This window comes from Sphaeramia orbicularis, chromosome 15, assembly GCF_902148855.1.
Source record: "Sphaeramia orbicularis chromosome 15, fSphaOr1.1, whole genome shotgun sequence".
NCBI classification, from domain to species: Eukaryota; Metazoa; Chordata; class Actinopteri; order Kurtiformes; family Apogonidae; genus Sphaeramia; species Sphaeramia orbicularis.
This window is the reverse complement of record NC_043971.1, coordinates 33,715,620-33,724,445: the sequence shown is the minus strand read 5'-3', so window position 1 is coordinate 33,724,445 and position 8,826 is coordinate 33,715,620. Positions and strand designations below refer to the sequence as shown.

Sequence of the window (8,826 nt, the reverse complement as noted above, 5' to 3'; positions counted from 1 at the left end):
AATGTGCAGGGAAGGTTGTTTTTTTTTTTAAGCCAGGCTTCTCTGTCTTGGCTTTATTCTGGGGTAGAGCTGTAAAACACATGAGAAGGCATGTCAGCACAGTGTGTCTAACACTTTACATGACAACTTTGTAATAACATGATAATGGCGTAAATAATATTCACATTACTGGCTACTATCATATTTGTATAATACCTGCAAAATAACAAAAAGTCCGGTCATTTCAGGGTATAATGCACAAATTTTAAGTGTCATGTGACTTGTTACCGAAAACACTTGTGGTAGTTTTTGTGTAATAACATGAAAATCAAGGCAGTAAAATGTTAAATTACTGTAGTCAGGTTACTGTATTGTTACTAAAATATTACCAAATAGCTTTGCCTCGTAACCATCCTTACATAAGTTGGCCCATAACACTGACCTGAGTCCTAATACTCCTTTTAATACAGTTTTTATGGAAGTGTCTTCTATTGTGTCTGGTTTTGGACTATGATCTGTTTTTTGTGTCTGTACTCACACTGGGCAAAATTCTACCTTTTGTCCACAAAAACTAACAAAAGTATTTCAGTTCAATTCAAGTTTCGCTTTTATCGTCTTATTACTGTTTTACATGGTAAATACAATGACATTACACAATTTTTACCTCATTATCAAACTACTACCACAAACCTACGATGTTACTCCTGAGTCATGAAGTACTAGTAAATAATACCATGATAGTTTTGTCAAACATACTCACCCCCGAGAAGGTTGCGGGGAATGTAACCCTCAGTGTCGCCCATGCGCGCCCACCCCATTCAATCTCATCTTCATCTTCTCTGCGGAGGATGGTCATGCAGTCACCTTCACGGAATGGAAGTTCATCAGGGTTTTCACCAGTGTAGTCCCACAGACCATAGACCACACCCCTGTTCATGATGCCCATCTTCTCTTGCACGCCTGTTGACATAAGCACAAGCAAAACTATGAGCACAAACACACTTCACCAGTAGTGTACACACAGGACAGTGGACTTAAGACAATGACCACGGTTAATACAAAAGTAAATAAACTTTTATCTTAAATGAAAAGCACTTTAACTGACCGTAAGGAACTGGGAGCACTGGGTGTAGCCCTCCTCCATCTCCTCACATTGTCGGCTGCCGTTTGCATGTCGCTGTAAGTCATAGCAAATACCGCTGCACCAGACTCCACTAGGAACTTGCACACTTGTACATTGTTGCAAGAGCAGCACAGTGTAGAGGCGTCCTAAAAGAGGCAGGGAGAAGGAAAATAAGTACCACTCATGTACTATGACATATTTTGAAGGTACAAAGATTAAACTACACTATTACTATTTTTGTAATTGAGTAGTGGAACCACCTCACTTCCAAGATATGGTTACAAAAAGATGTTTTAATGAATTAAACTGTAATAGAAAGTAATTAAATTACCAGCCGTCACTGTCAGCAGCGTTGACATTGACACCAAACTGAACCAGAAACTTGACAATCTCTGTATGCCCAGCACAAACAGCATTATGTAGAGCAGTGATGCCTTCGTCATTGGGCTGACTGGGATCTTCCACCTATGAAAAAGACAATTCAGTTGTAATAAAGGGAAACAGTTTACTTTTAAAAAGAAATGTTGACATATTATGAGCATTTATGTCTAGGGTACCATGTTCACTTTACAGTACAAAGGTATGTTTACCAAACTGTTGGAGGAAACTCACCTCATAGATGATTCTCTGGACCAGGTCAAACTCTCCCTCCAGTGAGGAGTCCAGTAGAAGAGCCAGTGGGTTGAACTTCACTCTCATGCTGTGATCAATGCGCTCAGAGCCTGGTTTACGCAAGTTGGTCCTCTTTCCCTAAAAACGCAACAACAGATGTCCATCACATAAATGCGTCAATATCCAGAGCAGACAAACACCAGAACATTAGACTTCAACAGTCTCACTGTGAGGTCTGTCCTGTCTGGTGTTTACACCGTTATGTTCATCTGGACAGAAAACAGAGGAGGAGGGACTTGTTTCCAAACTCTTATTGAACAGCTAATCCAGTTTAGGACCATGAGCTTTAAGAAACAAATATTTCTCACAAAAACAACCTAATTACGCAACCTGATTAGCAAAAACTTTTTTTTTTTTACTCTTTAAGCAGGTCTTAACCAGATTCTGAGTGCTTATTTGACAAAGGGGAGGGTGGTGAAATGGGTCACAATACTGATTTGTCATTGGTTTACTGTTCTGGGGCAAAATCACCAAACCATAAACCTTCTTAAGGAGGATCAGGAATAAGTGTGTTTATTTTCAACACAGAACACATTTAAGCAAATGGGTAAGCAGAGGGGTATCCGCTTAGTTTAAGATGAAAAAGACCCATTTTCTCCTCAAACAATAGCGATACCTAAAGGGATTATTTCATTATATAACAATAGAGCAGGTCACTGACCCGACCGACAACTCATTTAGCAATGTCATGTATACTCATGAGGCTGCACTAATTGTGTTTTCACACATTTGCTGTTTGGTGTGGTTAAATTCAACTCTGGTTTGTTATTACTATCGATTAAAATAATCATACGGGTGGGTGTGCGCTACAACTGAACAATGAATCACATATTACCAGAATCAGAACATGGCCAAACACATAACTAAACAGCAGTGAAGCCTTGTCCTGCATTTCCTGCTCTACAAATTATTCTGCAGATATTCCCTTACAGAACTTGTTTGGTCAAAACTACAGGCAAAATGCTATCATCATGTCTCTATGTTTTCTTCTTGCAGTGAAAATGAAATACAAAAATTACCACACCCACTTACTATGATTTTTTTTTCTTTCCTTTGCGTATCATTCTGTCCAAATGCAAACACAGTGTGAACCAAAACAATTGTGCTAGACCCTTTAGAGTCTGAGTCTGATCTTGCACTAACTCTAAATACGTTCTTAAATGGCAAATTTGTGGTGGGAATGTGTCTAACCATTATCTGAATCAATTAAATGTGTCCAAGCTATGCTTTGCACACTGACAAATGGCAGAGACCACAAACGTGTTGTGCAGGGTTTTCCCTTGGTTTGTGGTGGGCCTAAGGGCTGTGGTGGCTTCTTTGTTATCAGACTAAAACTGTTCATTTTAGTACAATTTAGCTCACATTATTTCAAGTCAACATATATTTCCAATTCTGAGATTAAGACAAAACCCCTACTTAAAAAGCTCTGGGTTGAAAATGGTGAATGGTGGTGAAATCTACATGTCACCTGACCACACAACCTTTTTCCTGTATTCAGTCTTACTCCTATCCCAAACACAGCTGACCATCAAATGGATTAAAAGTTAAAAGTTTGATGTCATCGGTTTTGATTTAATTGGATTTTTTGTATTAAAATAAAACAAACCAAATGAAGAAAATTTCTATCATCACCTGATTCAGACCACAGCAAACTAACTACAGGTGTGAGAACATCCCGTGACCTTCCACTAGAGCAAACATGACAGACACAAAATAGTTTAAAGGTGGGGACTTGATTCGTACCGGTGGTAGTGTGACCTGGCCGGTGACCTCTGGTGCCTTCATATTGAATGTGTCCTCTCCCAAGCTGTCCTGCTCTGCTCCACTGGGGTACGGAGGTGGTGGGTAGGGTGGAAACTCCTCCAGGAAGCCCTCTGGAGGTGGAGGGGGAAGACTGGGCAGTGTGTCTTCCAGTCCAGCGGGAGGTGGTGGAGGGAAAAGGACGTCATCAGGCCTCGGGCTGGATGGGAAGGGGAGGTGGGGGATAATGTCTTCGCTCTCTGCCATGGCAGAAGGTGTGTTGGTCTGTTCGGAAGAGGATGGGGTGGGGACATTAGCACTTGGGATCTGAGATGGTACCTGTCCTCCTTCCACAGTCTGCCCCCCCTCTGAGTGGCCATTCTCTCCTCCATTCAGATGGATGATGGGAACAGCAGGCCCCTCTGGAACTTTCTCTGCTTCACCAGCATAAGTGGGAGTGGTTGGAGTGACGACAGTGGTTTCCATAGCTGAGTGTGGTTTTTTGATAAAGCAGTTTCTGGATGTTGGGTCCTGCGGGTCCCTCTGGCTCAGTGATAGAGCTGCGTTTCTTGAGGGGTCTTGGGGCATTATAGAGCTTCTTTCTCAGGGCTTCTAGGTCGCCATCGCTTTGATGACGGTACGGGTTGGAAATGAAAGGCAGCAGCTTGGTGGGGCTAAGGGTCTGGGGATACGCTCCGTCTCTGGTTGGGAGCCCTCAGATGGGCTGGGTCCTCCATGGTTCACCCCGCTGTGGTCCACCTCATTCTCTGAGGCAGGCGAGCGGCGCTCCAGGTAAGGGTTCTCTGGGTGCTGGGTGCTTCCACTGGGGATCACTGGTTTACCGTACACTACATAGGAACACAAAGTGGACCCCTGTTATGATACTTGCAAACTTCACTGGCAGCAAATGTAAAGGCCATCTTTAAGAGATATTATGTACAACTCTGAAACTCTTACAACATGTCATCTCCACAGTAACACCCCGAACCAATGGATGCTTGTATTTTGAACAGCAGTGGCATGTTTTTAGGCCAAACCTAGATGGTGGCTAATGCTATTATGTGGAACAAAAGCTAAAGCTAATTTTGTGTTCAGTTCTGGTGCAATATAAAGGTGAAGTATAATAATGCCATATGCTCCAGTCATGCATTAACTTCATAAATGCTCAGTGATGTTGAAATCTACATGAGCAGGTTTTTTCTTACCCTCTTCCTGCTTCTGATTACACATTAATCTTGCATTTGTCAATGGCGTCTACCGTTATGAAACAGCTTACTGAGAATGACAGCTTTGTGGTTATGACTGTTACTCATTTATCATTATTATTACAACATTAATTTTCCCATTATGTGTGATAAATGGTGGAGACTTTGGGTGTATTCCATTTTTTTCTTGCATTGCTATAGTGGCATCTAACAACAATAACACCTTTTCACTCTTTATTCTTGGGATCTCATCTTTTTCTCTCTGTTTTTCTGCCAGCATAATGTGTGTGCAACTGTGGTGACGTAAACTTGACATCCACTGAAACCTGGTCTATAGAGTGTATAACAGATGGCTTAGCCTTTCTAGCCCCTGCCTTGGTTAGTGGAGTGTAAATATCATAGTGAATGCTGAAGAGAACAGCAGAAAAGCATTTTTCCTTACACGTAACATGTCTTTATTTAAGACTACTCAAATTTTGAAAAACTGTGTCTCCTTACCACTGGTGAATCCATTCCACGGTTCTGTACCCTGTTGAGAGCTCCCTGCACTCCAGGCTGGAAGGCCTTCCCAGAGCCAGGCTGCTGCGTGTACATGGAGTAAATTGAGCTGGCAGCTAAGGTCTGTGGTTTGCTCAAGCTGGCATCTTTGGAGGAGGGCAGCTCTGGGGTGAAGGGCCGTACCGTTGCTGCAGGTGGGTGTCCTGCTTTGATGGGAGGGAGAGTCTGGCTCTGTGACGGTGGGAGAGGGCTGCGGCCCTGGGCCCTGGGGCTGCTGGCTATGGGGCTTGGCTTTAGGGAAGGTGCCTGTGTTGAGAGCTGATTTTCCATAGGGAACGACAGAGGGGCCTTTAGGTTTGGTGGGGACAGGAGGAGGCACCTTAACTGGTGGCTTGGCAGCAGACTGGAGGGATCACAATAGATGCAACAGTAATTACCAACATGAATCTTTAATGTGCACACTGACTGACTCTTCTGAAGATGTAAGAAGTAAAGAGCACTTTTTTTCCTCATTACCTGTGCATCTCTGACCAGGTCATCACTGCTCTGGTTTTTGCGGAGTGAGGCGGGCGGGACCTCGGTTGGCTCGAACATAGAAAATGGGCGCACTTTCCTGTCCCTCTTCAGTTCCCCATCTCTCTAAAAACAGAGCATATATAGATTTATAGTGGAGTGCATGGACCATTAACAAAGCTACAGCTGTACCGATTTAGAGTTTTGAAAGCTGAATCAGATTTGGTTGGACAAAATTTAACTATTAGTTGTATTTTTTCATAGAATATCTGCTCATCAGAAAATTCAATGGCATGTGTTTCAGTGATTTCCATCTACATTATTAAAATAAAATGCAATAGTCATCGTAAAATATGTTTGTGTATTTAAAACTCTATTGAAGTAAATGTGGTAAAGATATTACACCAACCCTCTGAGGTTCAGGTTAAGATTCAGATTCATTCACCTTTTCTCATCTGGTAACCAGCAGCGTATGCTGTCAAATGGATTTTTTGTTTTAATAATTCCAGCTAGCTCTGCTACAAATTTATTTATAATTCCTCATGTTTTCTGCTTGGATCTTTGTAAGCTTCTGACTTTTTATCCTGTTGTTGTAATACATATAATAATATAATTTCTAATACAAAATAAGAAACTATAAAACTAAATAAAGAAGAATGCTTAACTTGAAGATCCTCAGCCTCTCACATGTTCAGCCACAGTGTGTTCTCTAAACAGAGTAACAGCCTTTAGCTTTAGTGGCCTTTATCAACAGTTAATGAACTGGTCACAGTCACAAGAACCTGAACAGCAGATTCTAAGAAAATGCTGGTGATTGTGCATGGAACATTACATATTCATCAAGTGTGTGAATGCTTATGGTTGTATTGCATACATCTCTGACCTTGTTCTGTGTTGGAGTTGGAGTGAGAGGTCATTCGTGGCAGTGTTGAAGCTGGACCATGGCTGCTAGTGTTGGACTCTGGACCAGAGGAGCCCCAGTCTGCAAGCTTTGATGACTGAAGTCCTGAAGTGAAGAGGGAGACAAGATAGCAGGAGAGAAGACGATTGTGAGAATTTACAGATAAAACATAGACAGATAGAACACATACAGATTGAAACTCAAAAAAGTTTGAATCTGTATTATATACTCAGATAAAACAGAAAAGTGTAAAGAGGTGAAAGAAAACATCACTGTTTAAAGAGAAGGTTGGATTTTTATCCATCATCTGTCCTCTCCCTTAACACATAGTTTGGTTTTTGGTTGACTGACGACCAAGACCCAGCCGGTGGCCATTAACGTCCACTCACATAGAGTTGGATAAACTGGAAAAGCATGGCACTCTTCATAACTCGAAAGATTAGCATCATATTAAAAGATGATGATAATAATATGAAGATTTCCATCATAGTGTGTTCAGACTGTAGTTAACCGTTCTCTAGCAAGACGCAAATAAACAGAAAAACATTTGTTGGAGTCTGAGACTTTGATTGGGTTGGTCAGGATCCACACCGAATGTCAGTTCAGCTGAAGGTTGTGTTTGTTCCAACTGACCCATTTACAGCAGCAGGAAAAGAAGTGAGAGAAAGCTCAACAAACATGCTGCAACAAACAGCAGCACTACAACCAAACAGGACCAAGATTTAGGTTGGAAATGATGTAATACATTTTCATCTTTCTTTCAATTGAAGTCACACGGAAAATAAATAACTCAAGAGAAAGGAATTGACAAGTGCGCACACACACACAAACACACAAACACAAGTGTGTACCTTTTCTCTTAGCCCGTAGCTCTTTCAAAGGCTTAAGCAAGAACATGGCTTCTGAAGAAGATGTATACAAAGACAAGAAAACCAGAATAGCCTTTAAGCTCAAGATCTCCATCAGCTCCAGACATGCCGCAGGCCTGGCCCAGGCTAGGGCCCCCTTGAGGGGCCACATAGAGACCAGTAAAACCTCAAGAAGCCTGCCCGGTTCTCTGTACAGTGTCCGTGCTTGAGAGGAACTAGGGATGGGTGCAGACTGAAAACAGATTCCTCTGTGTTCCCGCCCATGCCTATCTCTCTTCTTTCCATATAACATATCAACTCAGCATGCAGAAATAATTGCATTCAACATCATGACGGAGTGGAAAACCTGTTACTTTCACTTCATGTATGTAGAATTTCATTAAATAGGAAAATACGGACTGACAGGGAGATGAGAACAAAGAGAAAGGGGGTTCATTCTGCTGTTTAGAGAGGACTAATTCTGGTGTCTGATCATTCATTTTTAATAACATCAAGCAAAGTGCTTGCCCTGGATACACTGGGGATTGACTAACAGAAGTGCTAAAAACGAGAACACATGAGAGTGAATTACTTTGGACAAGATAGAATAGATGGGAAATGTTACTCTGTTTGACCAGATTTCCTTCCCTTCCATTACCCAGGATGCTTCCCACTGTACTCTTAAGCTGTGCACCAAAAATACAATCATGTATAATCTCTCAAACTGCACTTTGAAAAAAAAAAAAAAAAAAACTATGAAAAAAATACTCATTCTGCAGTTATGACAGCAGTTATGATGAAAAACTATCCTGTAAACTACATTCAAGAGCAGTATTAGCAATTATGGAACAATTCTGCTGGTTTCAACACGTCATTTAAGAGTTTAAGACCTGTTAAAGATTATTATGAATGCAATTTAAGAACTCTTTCATTCTGATCAATTCTGGCCGGGCTCCACATGTTGAATCAATCTTACAGGTTGCATGTTGATTTTTTCCATTCTTTTGTTGCACACATTTAAAAGCAATACTGCATTAAGTCCAGCTTTACAAAAGTACCTATTTTTAAGACTTGTCTATTTTGGATTGTAAGGCCTAAAGTTTAGACTTTTTATGGACCTGTAGAAACCCTGCAGTTGTATCTTTGTCCATGCTGAAGGGTACTGAACTGTAAATCAGTTAGCCCTTATAAGAAATTGGGCTGACCTGAAAAACATAAAACTGTGAATGGCTTTCTGTTTGTCTGCAATTCTGTGAATAAACCTACAACACGACTTACAAAGTCACATCTATCTTACACTGCTGAATTCCACAGATGTAATGCTTATTGATGAATACCATGTTGCCT

General features: G+C 41.3%; 1 pseudogene; it reads right to left on the bottom strand.

Annotated features, from left to right (window-relative positions):
• Window positions 1–725: 725 nt before the first annotated feature.
• LOC115433877 (apoptosis-stimulating of p53 protein 2-like) overlaps window positions 726–8,826 on the bottom strand; it is a 9,504-nt pseudogene continuing 1,403 nt past the window's right edge.